This window comes from Bos mutus, chromosome 15, assembly GCF_027580195.1.
Source record: "Bos mutus isolate GX-2022 chromosome 15, NWIPB_WYAK_1.1, whole genome shotgun sequence".
Taxonomy (NCBI): domain Eukaryota; kingdom Metazoa; phylum Chordata; class Mammalia; order Artiodactyla; family Bovidae; genus Bos; species Bos mutus.
In genome coordinates, this window is record NC_091631.1 from 57428743 (window position 1) to 57446918 (window position 18176).

The following is an 18176-nucleotide window of genomic DNA, read 5'->3' on the forward strand; positions in this document are numbered from 1 at the left end:
TTGAGTCCAGCTTGTGCTTCTTCCAATCCAGCGTTAAGTTAAGCAGGGTGACAATATACAGCCTTGACATACTCCTTTTCCTATTTGGAACCAGTCTGTTGTTACATGTCCAGTTCTAACTGTTGCTTCCTGACCTACATACAAATTTCTCAAGAGGCAGATCAGGTGTTCTGGTATTCCCATCTCTTCCAGAATTTTCCACAGTTTCTTGTGATCCATACAGTCAAAGGCTTTGGCATAGTCAATAAAGCAGAAATAGATGTTCTTCTGGAACTCTATTGCTTTTCCATGACCCAGCGGATGTTGGCAATTTATGACAAAAAATTAAATGTAAACAAGAGAAAAGCTTTTTAGCGAACTTTAGAAATAATTATGGCTTAGTTTTTCCAGTTTTTTGGTAACTTGAAACTTTACAGTTTTGCTAAATTAAGTTAAATGATGAAAATTCATTGGCGGTATATATAATTTTAAATTAAGATAAAAGACTATAACACTGATTGCTAGGCAAGCCTAAGTTTACATTCTTTTGTATTGTTATTAAAATACTAAAGATGTTTGGGTTTATTAGACACATGTTTTGTACTACACTGAGGGGAAAAATGTATATATTTAGAGGTTATAGAATATGTTCATAAATTTGACAATCAGGTAATGCTGGTATTTACCTTTAAAATCTTTTACTGTCACTTTATGATTAAGTGACTAAGTACTGTCTCACTGTGACCTATGATCATATTTGACCAGTTTTGGGGGGTTTGTTTTTTGGGGTTTTTTTTGCAAACTTCCTCAAACCAAATTCTTAAATTATTTTGACCTCTGGTTAACTCTGGGTTGCTTCACAGGGCCACTGAAGTATCACAGAGAGAGAGAGAAACATTTAATTAATTGGGATTATTTAGTATGTTAATTTCCGTGGGAAGCAATGTCAAATGTGTGGTGACAAACATTCTTAGGTTTTGTTGTATGAGTAAATGTCATTAATATAGAAGTTCTAGAAATTATATAAAATTTCTAAAATTTGAATATGTCCTGGAATAATGTTATCAGTCATAATTTTATTTATCTCAAAATGTTGCATGTCTCAGCAACTTGGTTAAAATTTATCAATTGAACTGTAATTCGATCTTTAAACATGTCTTTTAAGTCTTTTATCATTCATAACTAGTTATTGCTTCACGCCAATGCCTTTGCAAAAGAAAATGCTTCATCTTCAAGATTCCTAGAAAGGGCTTTCTAACATATACAGATTTCTGATAACTTTCAGATCTGGGTGAGAAATTAAATAATTCTAATGAAAACAATAATGGTTTTGTGTTACTGTTAAAAAAAAAGATTAAAATCAAGGATTAGTTACATAGGACTGTGTAAACTGATGAATATAGTTATAATTTTTATGATTTTTATCTGAAATATTATGAGTTTTTATTGTGTTATCAGATATGAAGAAACCTTTCCCCTCAAGCTAATTATGGTTTATAGAAACTTGATAAATTATACTTTTGTAAATAGAATTGAAATATTTATCTTTTCTCTTTACCTGATCCCTCCAGAAATTGGAAACTCTTAAGTTACCAGCAGCCTTATCAGGCCAACTTTATTGCAACCAGAGTTATTTTGCAAACAAATAAGTCTTAATTTGGCTAGACTTGTTAAAAATGAGGATGACTCAAACAGAAAAGTTATATTTCAATAATATACTTTTGTTGATGCTGAAGTTTCACATATATTAAGGCTTTTTTATCTATTGTCTATGTCCAAGATGATTTTTTGTTGCTATACCACATCACTGTAAAGTTTAACTGAATTTTTAATATTAAAATGATGTTCTAAGCATATTTCTGAGGCTGATCACAGTAATCTTTGGATAAAGGTCAGATGCCCCATGACTTGCAACCAGGGGATCATGCGTACTAGAAAACAAACGTAATTTAAAAGACTCTGTCTCCAACCTAGATGAAAAGACTCTTGTCAGGTACTCTAACTCATACACAATGAAGCTGAAGAGAACTGACTCTTGAACTCATATTTCCCACTTAAGAAGGGCTTCTAAACTAGACTGGTCTGTTGAAAGAACTGCTGACCTCAAACTACACCCAAATCAGGACAAGAAGATGAGAGCAACAGTAGGCAGCTGGCCCAAGAATCCAGATCAGGCCTGTAAGACCTATCCTACTAATTCAACTGAATTGTTTACCAAATTTTTATCTCCTTATCAAAGTGGAAAGTTATTGTACTCAGTTCAGTTCAGTCGCAAAGAGTTGGACACGGCTGAGCGTGTCCAACTCTTTGCGACCCCATGGACTGCATCACACCAGACTTCCCTGTCCATCACCAACTCCTGGAGGTTGCTCAAACTCATGTCCATTGAGTCAGTGATGCCATTCAACTATCTCATCCTCTGTCATCCCCTTCTCCTCCCACCTTTAATCTTTCCCAGCATCATGGCCTTTTCCAATGAGTCAGTTCTTCACATCAGGTGGCCAAAGTATTGAAGCTTCAGCTTCAGCATCCATCCTTCCAATGAATATTCAGGACTGATTTCCTTTAGAATTGATTGGTTTGATCTCCTTGCAGTCCAAGGGACTCCCAAGAGTCTTCTCCAACACCACAGTTCAAAAGCATCAATTTTTAGGTGTTCAGCTTTCTTTATGGTACAACTCTCACATCCATACATGACTACTGGAAAAACCACAGCCATAGCTTTGACTAGACGGACCTTTGTTGGCAAAGTAATGTCTCTACTTTTTAATATGCTATCTAGGTTGGTCATAGCTTTCTTCCAAGGAGCAAGCATCTTTTAGTTTCACGGCTGCTGTCACCATCTGCAGTGATTTTGGAGCCCAAGAAAATAAAGTCTGTCACTGTTTCTATTGTTTCCCCATCTATTTGCCATGAAATGATGGGACCAGATGCCATGATCTTTGTTTTTTGAATGTTGAGTTTTAAGCCAGCTTTTTCACTCTCCTCTTTCACTTTCATCAAGAGGCTCTTGTGTTCCTCTTCGCTTTCTGTCTTAAGAGTGGTATCATCTGCTTATCTGAGGTTATTGATATTTCTCCCAGCAATCTTGATTTCAGCTTGGGCAACATCCAGCCAGGCATTTTGCATGATGTAATCTGCATATAAGTTAAAAAAAAGCAGGATGACAATATATAGCCTTGAAGTACTCCTTTTCCAGTTTGGAACCAGTATGTTGTTCCATGTCCAGTTCTAACTGTTGCTTCTTGACCTGCATACAGTTTCTCAGGAGGCAGGTAAGTTTGTCTGGTAGTCTCATCTCTTTCAGAGTTTTCCACAGTTTGTTGTGATGCATACAGTCAAAGGCTTTGGCATAGTCAATAAAGCAGAAGTACATGTTTTTCTGGAATTCTCTTGCTTTTTCTATGATCCAACAGATGTTGGCAATTTGATCTCTGGCTCCTCTGACTTTTCTAAATCAAGCTTGAACATCTGAAAGTTCATGTTTCACGTACTGTTGAAGCCTGGCTTGGAGAATTTTGAGCATTACTTTGCTAGCGTGTGAAATGAGTGAAATTGTGCGATAGCTTGAACATTCTTTGGCATTGCCTTTCTTCAAGAGTGGAATGACAACTGACATTTTCCAGTCCTGTGGCCACTGCTGAGTTTTCCAAATTTGCTGACATATTGAGTGCAGCACTTTCACAGCATCATCTTTCAGGATTTGAAATAGCTCAGCTGGAATTCCATCACCTCCACTAGCTTTGTTCATAGTGATGCTTCCTAAGGCCCACTTGACTTCACATTCCAGGATGTCTTCCATTTCGCCTTTTTGTGTCTAGGTGAGTGATCACACCATCATGGTTATCTGGGTCATAAAAATCTTTTTTGTACAGTTCTGTGTATTCTTGCCACCTCTTCTTAATATATTCTGCTTCCATTAGGTCTATACTGTTTCTGTCTGTTATTGTGCCCATCTTTGTATGAAATATTCACTTGATAGCTCTAATTTTCTTGAAGAGATCTCTAGTCTTTCCCATTCCATTGTTTTCCTCTATTTCTTTGCAATGACCACTGCTGCTGCTGCTGCTAAGTTGCTGCAGTCGTGTCCAATCCTGTGCGACCCCATAGACAACAGCCCACCAGGCTCCTCTGTCCCTGGGATTCTCCAGGCAAGAACACTGGAGTGGGTTGCCATTTCCTTTTCCAATGCATGAGAGTGAAAACTGAAAGTAAAGTAGCTCAGTCCTGTCCAACTCTTTGTGACCCCATGGACTGTAACCCACCAGGCTCCTCCGTCCATGGAATTTTCCAGGCAAGAGTACTGAGGAAGGCTTTATTACTTCTCCTTGATATTCTTTGGAACTCTGCATTCAGATGGGTATAGCTTTCCTTTTCTCCTTTGCCTTTAGCTTCTCTTCTTTTCTCAGCTATTTATAAAGCCTCCTCAGACAACCATTTTGCCTTTTTGCATTTTTTTTCTTGGGGATGGTCTTGATCACCACCTCCTGTACAATGTCATGAACCTCTGTCCATAGTTCTTAAGGCACTGTTACTTCTAACCAAATTTTTTATCCAATGTTCAAGATGGGAAAAAACTCTCTAGTGAAGTTTTTACAGGCTATGACTACTTATGACATGTATCACTGCTTACTTAAAGTCTACTGTTAGAAGCATATGTACAGTGTTTGTGTCACAATTTGGTAACTGATAAAACATATAGCCTATAAAATGTTTCCCCATTAGCATACCTCTGTGTTTGTTCACTGTCTGGATTAATTTTCCCCAACATAGGTGACTAGGCAAATGGTTATAAACAAAAAACAAGGCTTAACACCAAGAGACATTATGGACCCAAAGCAGGTAACAACCACTCTGGCATTGAGGGACAATTACTTTGATTATTAGTGCTCCCCATTGAAAGATTTGCAATCAAAAGGAGAAATGGTAGAGGAAATTTTCACATATTGAGATATGGGTAAGTCATTTTGGCTTATACATCATTTAACTTAACATTTATGCTCACCAGGCAGCATGTTTTGTGGCCTATTAAACATGCATTGTACATTTGCTTTAACCGTCGAAGAAAAAATGTATTTTTTAAAATCAAAAAGGAATAATTGTGGTCCAGGCATCCAAAATAGAGCTGAGTGGCTATTATGGACATTGTTTCAGATACTTTACTGTATTACTGAGAAACTGAATTTTCTGAACTGTACCAGACTCAAGGATACCACAACCCACTTTCAAAACAGTACCTTCAAACAGCTGCCAAATGCATCCTTATGGTCTCAAGGTCTTATAACAACTGTGAAACTCTTTAGGAATGGTAAAACAAATGAGATAGTTCAAGCAGTAGTCTTCCAGCAGAAGGCATTAGATTCTTTTTTCTTTTTACCAGAATAATACTATATGATAAAATTGCTTTAAATTATATTTTAGCAAAAGAAAAAAAATGATGAAACAAAAAGACATATGTATAGTAGCCAATAGTTTCTGTTATGTATATATTAATACCCCTGTAGGAACCCAAGTAAATAGAATAATTCAAAAGACCACTTGGTTACAAAATGTACGTAAAGAGAACCCACTCAAGAATTTATTTTCCTGGTTGCCACCTGGAATAGGAGGTTTCTTTCAAGGAATATTACAATGGTAAATTTTCATCATTATCCTCATTGTAGTATATCTACTAATTTTCCTTTTTAAATATTTTTATTTTTATATAATTTTTAAAAGTCATGTTCCATTCTCAGTTGTTAGAAAATATTGGCTATATTCCCCATATAGTACAATACTTCCCTATAGCTTGTCTTTAAAAAAAAAAAAAAAAAACAACTTTTATTTTCTGTTGGAGTATAGCTGATTAACAATGCCAGGTGGATAGCAAAGGGACTCAACCATACATATACTGGTATCAATTCTCCCCTAAACTCCCCTCCCATTTAGGCTGCCATGTAACGTTGCAGAGTTCCCTGTCCTTATGCTATTTGTATTAATTTTCAAATGTTTACCCAAGTGCTATGACAAAGCAATCAAAGATTGAGGTTCTGTTTTCATAATACAGAATACTAAGGCTAAGCCTGGACTCAAGAATTCTTTAAAATGAAAATCTATGACATTCTCTCCTCTAATACTAAAAAATTGACTTTGCCCCCATTCAGCTGGAAGTAGCTGAGAGGTCATCACACCTGTTCCCATAAACCACTACATTATTTATTGGACATCCCATGGCCCCAAGAAGAGAAGAAAAAATTTTTTAAATAAAGAGATTAACTGAGATTAGTAGGGCAACGCAAGCCAGCCTCCACTGAGCATGCCAGAGAAATAAGCAGGTGAGATCTCTGCCCTCAAGAAACGTAGTCAGGGAATTAGTCATTTGGGGGATATTAATAAGCACCACAATGTGCATTGTACTTGGTGCTTGGAATACAAAGATGAACTAGACACAGAACCTGCTTTTAAGAAACCTGTCTCTACGAGAAATATATATAGTTGAAGAATGTTAAAAGCAAAGAAACAAAACAATATAAACTGGATCTAAATAAGCCAATATCATTCATTAATTTAGTACCTTTAGCTTTTAAAATTGTTATGCTTGTTTGTTTTAATTAGGCAGGCTATTTCTTGAAACTGAAGAAAAGCAATTGCTTCACTTTTTTTTACCTTAATGGTAATCTCAATAAATAACTATTGCTGTTATTCGTGCTCTTACAGAGTTTCAGTTATTTACGCTGACAGTAAGCGTCAGATGCAGCAATAGTTCACTAAACACACACTCAAAAATGTTTACCAATGATGATGGCAGAAACAGGGAAGTCCAGTTAGGTAAGATTAATCAGAGAACTCTTCCTGGAATAGATGATTTTTAATTAGACTTAAAGTAAAATACTTGTTTTGGTAGAGAAAAAGAGGAAACAATTATTACATACTGCCAGCTTCTCAAAAATGTCATCACATGGGCTTTGTTTAATTTTCTTACGGTAAGAAGAATAAGACCATAGAGGGAAAAACTGTATTTAGTAGAAAACTGCACTGTCTTGTTTTATTGAGGCTTAATTGATATACAACATTATATTAGTTTCGGATATAAAATACAATGATTCGCTACTTGTATATATTGAGAAGTGATCACACAATAAAGCTAGATAACATCTGTCACCACACATAGTTACAGAATTTTTTTCCTGTGGTGAGAACGTTTAAGATTTCTCTTAGCAACTTCCAAATATGTGATACGGTGTTATTAACTACAGTTGCTGTGCTATACATTATACCCCATGACTTATTTAGCTTATAACTTGACATTTGTACCTTCTGACCCCCTTCCCCTATTTTGCCCACACCACCCCCATCTCTGGCAACCGCCAATCTTTTCCCTGTATCTATGAACTTGGATTTTCTTATTGTTTGTTTTTAGACTCCACATATAAAGAGGTCATACAGTATTTGTCTTTCCCTGTCTGACTTATTTAATTTAGCATAATGCCATCAAGGTCCATCCATGTGGCCCCAAATGCAAGATTTCATTCTTTTTAATGGCCAAATAATTTCCCATTGTAACATATATACCACATCTTTTTTATCCATTCATCCCCTGATGGACACTTAGCTTGTTTCCATATCAAACTGCATTGCCTTAAGGGGACCGCTAGGTATATGATTCCAGTTCTATGGGAGCTATTTTGCCACTTTGTAAGCTGTACATACTGACAGCAACACAAAATAATTCTTGTCTTTGAACATGCATATTCTGTCCTGTTCAGTGGAAGAGCAATGTACTTCCCTCCTCCCTTCCAGAAAAACAACTTTGCTACCATTTGTACATTTATTTCAACATTCTTGATCTAAAAATGGCCTATGGTTGTCCGTAGGGGTGGGGGAAAATGAAGGGTAGGGATAGTTTGGGAGTTTGGGATGGGCATGTATACGCTGCTATATTTAAAATGGATAACCAGAAAGGACCTACCACATAGCACATGGGACTCTGCTCAATGCTATGCGGCAGCCTGGTTGGGAGGGGAGTTTGAGGGAGAATGGGTACATGTCTCTGTATGGCTGAGTCCCTTTGCTCTTTACCTGAAACTACCACAACATTGTTAATCAACTATACGCCAATACAAAATAAAAAGTGAAAAAAAAATTTTTTTTAAATAAAAATGGTCTGTCCTTTGAGCCAGTTGCTACCTCTTTCTGGTTCCCTCACTGATTAATGAAGAGGATAAAGTTTTGAATATGTATTCATTTTTGTATCTGTAGGAGCCATTCAATATTTAGTTATTTATTTATGTGCGTCAGGTCTTAGCTGAAGCGTGTAGGATTTTCACTGAGGCATGAGGGGTCTTTCACTGCAGCGTGTGGGCTTCCGTCTAGCCGTGGTACCGGCTCTAGAGTGTGCAGGCTATGATTCTGATGCATGGGCTTTTAGTTGCCCCACCAGCGATCAGACCCGCAGTGGAAGGCAGATTCTTAACCCCTGGACTACCAGGGAAGTCCCAATTTTACCTTATGCTGCAAGTTAATCTTTTAACAGGATAAAAGCGAGACAGGCAAAATAAGAAAGTGAAAAAAAATTGAGGGGGCAAAGAAGAGACAAAGTGGGAAAAAAAGATAAGGCAGCCGCTCTCTTGTAAAGTCTGAGATGAATTAATTAGAAGTCAGTCCTTCTGGAGGGGAGAGTCCAGAAGATGTAAATTTTTCTTTCTTCACATCTGTTGTTCCTTTGAGTTGTGGCATTAGTATATGTTGCCAAAGTATAATTAAAACAAAATTTTCTCACAACCCAGAAAACCTCTCCACAAAGGGAGAAAAAGAAAATATTTTCACTATTGAATAAGCATTAAACAAAAATGTGATGCACACCCTAGGGAATCTGCTAAAAGATTATGAAGACAGAAAGAAATCTCACCATCACATACATGTTCTCAGGATAAGCAATAGTGTTAATGATTTTTAAAAGATAAGCAATAACCAGTCTTTAGTAAGAGGACTCAAAGAGAGCACCCTTTGCTACACATAGTTCGTCTTCAATTCACCTGATAATTGAGGTGACCATCTATATTAGCTAATTGGTTTTATATAAAGAAAAAGCAACCTCTATCTTTATGACAGGAGGTATTTTTGCAACTGGGAGGGAGATGCCCACAGAAGTCAGGTTCTTACTGGAAATAGAAACTGGAATAGGGAAATGAAAACGTGGATGTTTACATTTCAAAGGCATGGCCCCAAGCCCTTGAGAAAGACACCCCTGGGTCATAAACGTGGCAAAAGACTTATGTAACTTTTAAAAGTGTTTGCATATATTTCAGAGAGACAGAGAAAGGACTTACCAGTTTTCTAAAGTAAATGCTCTAAGAAAAGGGAGGAGGGACATCTGCCCGTATTTTTCACAAGGAGAATGAGGCATCATTTAAAATGTTTATTTGTCCTTATATGTGTAAATCCTATCTAACTGCACAGTTGGAGTGAACAACGCCCTCCCCTTAAAATCCAATTCTCACCCTCCCAAATGCAAGTCTAGTTCAGTCTCCCCAATGCCTTCTGCTTCCCATAAGGGTTCAGGAACCCTGTGCAAAGACAGTGTACGAAGAGAGGGAAGGAGAGACGGAAACTCTCTCGACATTAGCAGCTGGAGGGTTCCTCTGTCACCAGCAGATCAGCTGACTCTGGAAGGGTTCCTCTGGGAGCTAGTCATACCGATGCCACGAGGAAGGTCTGTGGGACTTTCCATCCGCCACTGCAGTCTAGACTGGAGTTCCTAGAGAGAGGGCGAGCTCCTGCCTCCGTGTGCAGTTCACTCAGAGGTTCGCCAGATGACAGCTGTTTTGCGGCAACTACTTCCCGGGAGGCAAACCTGACCCCAGAAAAAATTGATGAGGCCAGTTTCCAGGACTGGCCTCATCAATTTCACCTCCTCACTCCACCAGCACTGAGGCCAGCACACTAGTTCCGTCTCCAGCCATCACGGTTATTTTATAGCAGGGAACTGGAAATTTGGGCCTTAGCTGCCACCAAGTCTTAAAGTCAGCCATACCGTTTCCTTCCCACTGCACTCCCTAACCTTGAACGCTGGGGCAAAGTTTGGACTCTTGGTGCTTATCCTGAGTTCCACATATAAATTTTCCACCCCCACCCCCGACCCCAGAACCAGGCACACTAAGGAAATTGCAAGAGGGGAGGGAAGATGTTGTTATAAACTCTCTCCCTTGAGCAATGGAGAAAGAAGTCACAATTCCATAGTCAGGGAAGGCCAGTCAAGTGATTTCTTTGGGTAATTTCTGCTGTAAGTGGTTAACTGCCTCCATTAGAGTCAAGAAGCTGCAGAAAATCTCAAATTTCTGCCCTTAGAACTTGAGAAATAACATTTCTGTGTCCCCAGTGCAAAAATTCAGGTTTGAAATTAAAGCTGACTCTTCCTTTGCAATGAAGAAAAGAAATAAGGGAGCTTTTAACTTTTCTGAGAGCTTGAGAGAGGTAATCAGATTCCAAACTAGTCCTACTGACGTTCAAAGCAGTCACGCCAAATCTTACCAGATCCTCATATTTTTTCTGAGAGCACAGGATTGCTTCATTCCAAAGCACTCCCAAGTTAGAACGAAACAGCATTCAGTTTTTGCTATGGTTCTGAGTCATTTTCTTAATCATCTCTCCTTATAATTGGATGCTCTCTGCTCAGGCACTCAGTTGTGTCAAACTCTTTGCAGCCCCAGGGACTGGAGCCTGCCAGGCTCCTCATGAAATTCTCCAGGCAAGAATACTGGAATGGGTTGCCAGGCCCTCCTCCAGGGGCTCTTCCTGACCTAAGGATCAAACCTGCTTCTCTTAAACATTTCCTGCATTGGCAAGAAGGGTTTTTTTTTTTAACCACTAGCACCACCTGGGAAGCCCATAAATGGATATTACAATATTCCTAATAATTCATAATTTTAAAAGCTTATAAAGAAAAAGTTCAAATTAAAATGGATTAACTACTGATTATCCAAATAGCTACAGCTATCACTGCAGTATTTTCAGATTACTTCTTCGTTAGCTCTGCCTCGCAGCTGCTGAATTGAGCAAGAGGTGTGGGGACTTCCATCCAGTTTCAAGGGGATCTGCAGAGAAAGTTATATTCAGATGAAGCAGCTCCACTGCCCTTGTGACTAATCTTTGTTCATCAGTTTCATGGGCTCTGCTGACTCACTTCTCTATTCAAGATGTTTATTGCCCAGGAAATAACACTTACGCCATCAGAATCCATTTCCACTTTGAAGGATGCCAATGTGACAAAGCAGCACGGGAAAAGGCTCGACTCCTTATGTGTGAGTTACAACACAAGTGCCAGCAAAGAAGAAGAAAGTTTTACCTTTTACAGGAATCCTTTGTTTATTGGCCAATGTTGAGAAGTAAAGCAGGAACAGGAGACTGCCCAGACTGGGCTCCCCTGTTTGTGTAAGCCTTGATAGATCACCAAAGGTCACAGATTATAGGCTTCACATTCAAGGATCAGGTCCTTATAGCTGTCCAGTTATCCAGTAGAGGTCAAGTTTAAGTTTTCTCTTAAGTGTTCTTAAGAGATTAATTTATAAGCTAAAATGCCAATTTATTCAGTTGTCATGCACACACATACACACAATAAAACTGTCAAATCGGAAAAGTGCCAAGTGTCCATTAGTCAATATATCCACTTCTCAGTTTTAAAAAGATCTATTTAAAAACCAAACCATTACCAGAAGTTTACTTTTGACTACAGTATCCTGTCTATTGTGTTACGGGTGTCCCAGTTTAGCCTGTGAGCTGCTGGAGATCAGGAGCTGTGTCTCTTTGGTCTTTATAATCTCAGGGCCCAGCACAGTACCTGGTACACAGTAGACACTGACATATTTTTTTACATACAAGCAAGTGAATAATAATGATTTGTGTGAAATTTCTCTGCAAATTGCAAGGCACTGTCTAAACGGAACGGTGACTATGAATAAGGACTTGCAATCATTAAGCTACAATAGCCTAATGTGCCCATCTTCACGGTAGGAGCAATGAAGTGTGAAGGCAAACACTGGGAAGCAAGGGAAGATGTACATATATAAAAGCAAAATTAATGTAATAACGCCAATTAATGTTTTGAGATAACATTTAAGAGATATGAAGTACAGGACATTAGGTTTTAAACGCCTTTTTTTTCTTGGCTGCACTGTGTCCCTGTTGTGGTATGCAGGCTCCCTAGCTGTGAGTTGCAGGCTTCAGAGTACGGGGTCTCAGGAGTTGCAGTGAGAGGGCTTATCTAGTTGCAGCACTCCAGCTCTCAAGCTGTGGTGCCTGGGCTTTAGCTCCTCCGCGGCATGTGGGATCTTAGTTTCCCCTCCAGGGATCGAACCCATGACCTTGCATTGGAAGGTGGATTCTTAACCACAGGACCCCCAGGGAAGTCCCTAAAAGCAATTTAATGACAAAAAATATAAAAGTGATCCAAAAGGAAATCAACCCTGAATATTCATTGGAAGGACTGGCGCTGAGGCTTCAAATCCCTGGCCACCTGATGCAAAGAGCTGAATCATTGGAAAAGACCCTAATGCTGGGAAAGATTGAAGGCAGGAGGAGAAGGGGATGACAGAAGATGGTGGGATGGCATCACCGACTCAGTAGACATGAATTTGAGCAAATTCCAAGAGACAGCGAAAGACAGAGGAGCCTGGCATGCTGCAGTTGATAGGGTCGCAGAGTCGGACAGGACTTAGTCACTGAACAACAATAATAAATAAGAATGAACTGATGTTAAGAGAGAGAAGGGAAACCCTAAAACTAGAACTTCAAACCTCCACATCATGGGTCTTCCAAGTCAGGAAACTTGCTCTGTATCTAATAGGAAACTGGGCAATGTCCTCAAAGGAGATTGTTTACAATTTTCTGTTCACATTTCTTTTACCTTGAAGGGTATGAATAAGGAAAAACAAAAATGTGGGTCAGTCAATGGGTGACAAATTTTAAGAGAATATTGTCAGGATCAACCTATCTTAGGAAAAGATAGAGGTCAGACTGACTGTGTTTAAGTGAGATGTTGAGCATAGCTGGGAGAAAATGTACACTGAGTCAGAGATAACCAGTAGTGGTTAGGCCCCGATCCGGCCAAAAGAATATTTTGAATTATTAAATGTATTAGGCAAGACAAAGACGATAAATAAAAAGTTACTGAATTCCCTAAGCTTCTAAGTCATAGGGAAAAAAATAAATCAATGACAAATAAGCCTCTAATTTTGCTGTAACAGCCTTGAGGGAGAATGAGTAATAGTCATAGTTTGGGAACGAGAAGGAGGTGCCCTGCTCATAAACTTGGCAGAGCCACCACAGGATTGAGTCATTGTTCAGGAGACACAATTCATTATCAGCCATCGGCCACATCCATCTGCTTAGTGGAAGACTATGTAGACCGCAAGCAGGACAGCTGGTGGACAAAGGACAGTCCCTCTTCCTTCTCTATTTATAATATCCTGGTTTATTTTTAAGTGCAGGGTTGCTTTTTCCTTTTAATCTTTATATTTGGAAGATATCGAGATAGGTCAGGAAAGATTTAGATAAGCTAATGTTAAGTCCCTTAGCAAAAAATATTCCTTTCTTTCCTTTAGAAGGAGCAGTCTTCTTATTTCTTGTGCAGTTTCTCTCTCAAAGATCCAGCAGCCAAGGAGACACAGACATAAAGAACAGACCTTTGGAGCCTGATCCGGCCGCGGTGCGAGAGCCACGGCAGCCATTGGGCGGCGGCGGACCCCACTGCTCTCGCCTCGGGCGCCCCGGCCGTCCGGGCGGCCGCGAGGGGAGCCGCCGCCGCCGCCGCCGCCTCCGGCCCGTGGGGTGCCCCCGGGCGGCTGAGAGGCAGCCGGCCGCGACCCACGGCAGCGAGGCAGCAGCCCGCGGGGTCGGTGCCGCCCGCCCGGGAGCTCATTCAGCCGTCGGTGGCGAGCCGTCCCGGGCAGTGCACGGTGCGCGGCTGCGGCAAGATCCTGCCCAGCAGCCCCGTGCTCCACATGCACCCGGTCAAGAGCCACCGCCTGCAGCTCATATGTAACAGCCATCACCCACCTTCAGATCATCCCCTCACTGATTACTAAGGCAGACATTACATCTAAGCACAAAGGAAGCGGCCAGTCTGACGAGGGCTCTCTTAACTTTGTTGGCCTGAACCATTCTCGCAAGCCCTTTTTAACATTTTATATTGTTGTTTTTTGTGGAACTGCTATCAGGAGCTATATTTCTCCAAACCTTGTGAAGCATCCGTTAAGCAAAAGATACCATTTATCAATACCTCTCAGGACTGGTTTGATAGTATACAATTGTTGTTCAGTCGCTTTGTTGTCTCTGACTTTTTGCAGTCCCATGAACTGCCGCACTCCAGGCTTCACTGTCCTTCGCTATCTCCCTGAATTTGCTCAAACTCATGTCCATTGAGTCAGTGATGCCATTCAACCATCTCATCCTATGTCACCCCCTTCTTCTCTAGCCCTCAATCTTTCCCAGCATCAAGGTCTTTTCCAATTAGTCGGCTCTTCGCATCAGATGGCTGAAGTACTGGAACTTCAGCTTCAGCACCAGCCCTTCCAATGAATATTCAGGATTGATTTCCTTTTGGATTGATTGGTTTGATCTCCTTGTGTGCAAGGGACTCTCAAGAGTCTTCTCCAACACCTCAGTTCAAAAGCATCAATTCTTCAGTGCTCAGCCTTCTTTATGGACCAACTCTCACATCCATACATGACGGCTGGAAAAACAATAGCTTTGACTAGACGGACCTTTGTCAGCAAAGTGATGTCTCTGCTTTTCAATACACTATTTAGGTTTGTCCTAGTTATTCTTCTAACGAGCAAATGTCTTTTAATTTTGTGGCTGCAGTCACCATCTGCAGTGATTCTGGAGCCCAAGAAAATGAAATCTGACACTGTTTCCATTGTTTCCTATCTATTTGCCATGATGTGATGGGACTGGATGCCATGATCTTCATTTTTTGAATGTTGAGTTTTAAGCCAGCTTTTTCACTCTCCTCTTTCACCATTATCAAGAGACTCTTAAGTTCCTCTTAACTTTCTGCCACTAAAGTGGTATCATCTGCATATCTTGGGTTGTTGATGTTTCTCTCAGCAATCTTGATTCCAACTTGTGATTCATCCAGCCCAGCATTTCTAGCGATGTACTCTGCATGATGGCGCAGTAAATCCAACAATAAGAAAAGATTTGAAAACTGTACCTAAATTCTACTGTTGTCCAATTGAAGGATGCCCTAGAGGCCCTGACAGACTATTTTCTCAATTTTCTCTTGCAAAACAGCACTGTATGAAAGTGCATGCTAAAAGAAGCATAAATGTAGTAAGTGCAGCAATTCATACGGCACCAAGTGGGACTTGAAAAGACATGCAGAGGATTGTGGCAAGACCTTCCAGTGCACGTGTGGCCGTCACTATGCCAGCTACCGAACTGGCCATGAGATCCCTGCAGAACACGGGGATCCACCTAGTAAGAAAAGGAAGATGGAAAACTGCCTGTGCAGCTGGAGCTGTCCAGGAAGACCGCTGAATCACTGAGCAACCAACCAATTCCACAACCAGACGTTCCAGAACTAGAAACTTTGGAAATAAAGCTGGTGGCTTCCTCTGAAGACTCTCGCAGCTCTAATGCCAAACAACAGACTCTTCCAGCAGCTCCAAGGTACCCTCAGCAGTTGCTTTTGCCAAAGCCCAAGGTGGCTTTGGTTAAACTCCCCATCATGCAGTTTTCTCCTGTGCCTGTCTTTGTGCCTACAGCCGACTCCTCGGCCCAGTCTGTGGTGTTGGTCGTCGACCATCAGGGCTCCGCTCCTGGTGCCATACACTTACTGCCCTTGTCCATTGGAACCCTGACCCTCAGCCTAGATTTGGAGGCCTGCTCTCTCAAGGAGAGCCTCCCTCTTTCAAAAGTTGTAAATCCTGTTGCTGTTAAGCCGATTAGCACAGGTGTTCAAGTCAACTTGGGTAAAAGTCCATTTAGCCCATTACTGAAGAAGGAAGTGGCAACCCAATCCAGTATTCTTGCCTGGGGAATCCCATGGACAGGGGAGCCTGGTGGGCTGCTGTCCATGGGGTTGCACAGAGTCAGACACGACTGAAGCGATGCATGCATGCATAGCCCATTACAAGAACTTGGGAACACATGTCAGAAGAACAACATTTCTTTGACCAATGTACAGACAGACCTGTCCTGCACCACACCACAATTCATGCCATCTGCACAGTGGGCCAGTCCTGACTCCTCTGTGTCGTCCTGTTCACAAACTGATTTGACATTAGTGTTCAAAGTCAGACTTTTTTGCCCAGTTCTAAGGTAACCTCATCTATCACTGCTCAGACTGATGCGTTTATAGATGCCAGTTTCCAGCCAGGTGGGATCTCCTGAGAAACTCAGAGCAGTGGAATGCAAAGTCCAGCAGATGACCAAGTACAGATGGACCATGCTGTAATGTGTGGAGACATTTTTGAGAATGTCCATTCATCATATGGTGTGTCTACAGACAATATTATAAGCAGTAGCTTAGTAGCAGAGACTGTAACTCATGACTTGTTACCTCAGAACCACCCTAAAACTTTATCTCATGATATTGAGAAATCCGCACCAAATTTCAGGGCCCCGAATAGTATGCTTTCATCAGAGAACGTGACAGATAATCAAACCCAAACCATGGATTTATTAAGTGATCTAGAAAACATCTTGTCAAGTAACCTACCTGGTCAGACGTGGACAATCATAGTCTTTTGTCTGACACAAATACTGGACCTGACACCCAGCTCCCATCTGGCCCAATCCAGAATCCTGCAGTTGATTTTGATACTGAAGAGTTTTCAGCCTCAAATACACAAACCAAAGAGAGTGAGCTTAGCACCATGACCACTGAGCCAGTCTTGGAATCGCTGGACACAGAAACCCAAACTGATCTCTTCCTTGCAGACCCTTCTGCGCAGGCCTACAGTTGTAAGGGAAATTCTAGCTTCTTAGGCCTTGAAATGTTTGACATGCAGACACAGATGGACCTGAACTTCTTTTTAGACAGTAGCCCTCATCTGCCACTGGGAAGTGTCCTGAAACACTCCAGCTTTTCCATGAGTACTGATTCATCTGACACAGAGACCCAGACTGACAGACTCTCCACTGCTAAAAACCTGCCTGCCCTGGAAAGCAAAGTTCAGTTGAACAGTGCCGAAACACAGACAATGAATTCTGGCTTCGAAACTTCGGGGAGCTTATTCTTCACCAGCAATGAAACTTAGACAGCAATGGATGACTCTCCCCTGGATGATCTGGCCTGGAACAAGATGGAATCTCAATTCAGCTCTGTTGAAACCCAGACGTGTGCAAAACTACACCCAGTCTCCAACTTCTGAAAGCAGAGTCCACATGGGGGGTGGATTCACAAATACTGGACCTGACACCCAGTTCCCATCTGGCCCAACGCAGAATCTGGATTTAGAAGATGAAGAAGGGGGACAACAGTACTAACTCTACTGAATGCAGTCGATGATACAGTTACTTCGATTCTTTGAGGTTCTTTGCCTTTTTGTACTTGTAAACATATTTGTGTAAAAATTTGTGAGTGTATTATAAAGTGTAAGATGTTGATCTGGAAAAAAAAAAAAGAACAGACTTTTGGACTCTGTGGGAGAAGGTGAGGGTGGGATGATTTCAGAGAATAGCATTGAAACATGTACATTACCATATGTAAAATAGATGACCAGTGCAAGCTCGATGCATGAAGCAGGGCACCCAAAGCAGGTGGTCTGGGACAACCCAGAGGGATGAGGTAGAGAAGGAGTGGGAGGGGTTTCACAATGGGGTTATCATGTACCTGTGGCCGATTCATGTTGAAGTATGGCAAAAACCTTGACAATATTGTAAAGTAATTATTATCCAACTAAAATAAATAAATTTTTTAAAAGATCACCATTCTCCACACCACCACCAACCTCCCCCACAAAAAAATCAGGGTTTTCCCTGTGGTCCAGTGGTTAAGAATCCACGTGTCAATGCAGAGGAATCGGTTTGAGCCCTTGTCTAGGAAGGTCCCACATGCCGCAAAGCAACTGAAGCACCCAGAGCGCATGCTCCACAAGAGAAGCCACAGCAATGAAAAGCTGGTGCATTGCGACAAGAGAAAATGTTCATGAAGCAACGAAGTCCCAGTGCAGCCAATAATAAATAAATAATTCTAGAAAGAAAAAGAAAAAATA

General features: G+C 40.9%; 1 pseudogene; it reads left to right on the forward strand.

The window, feature by feature from the left end:
• Positions 1 to 4932: 4932 nt before the first annotated feature.
• Positions 4933 to 17333, forward strand: LOC102287629 (ATM interactor-like; annotated as a pseudogene).
• The last annotated feature ends 843 nt before the right edge of the window (positions 17334 to 18176 follow it).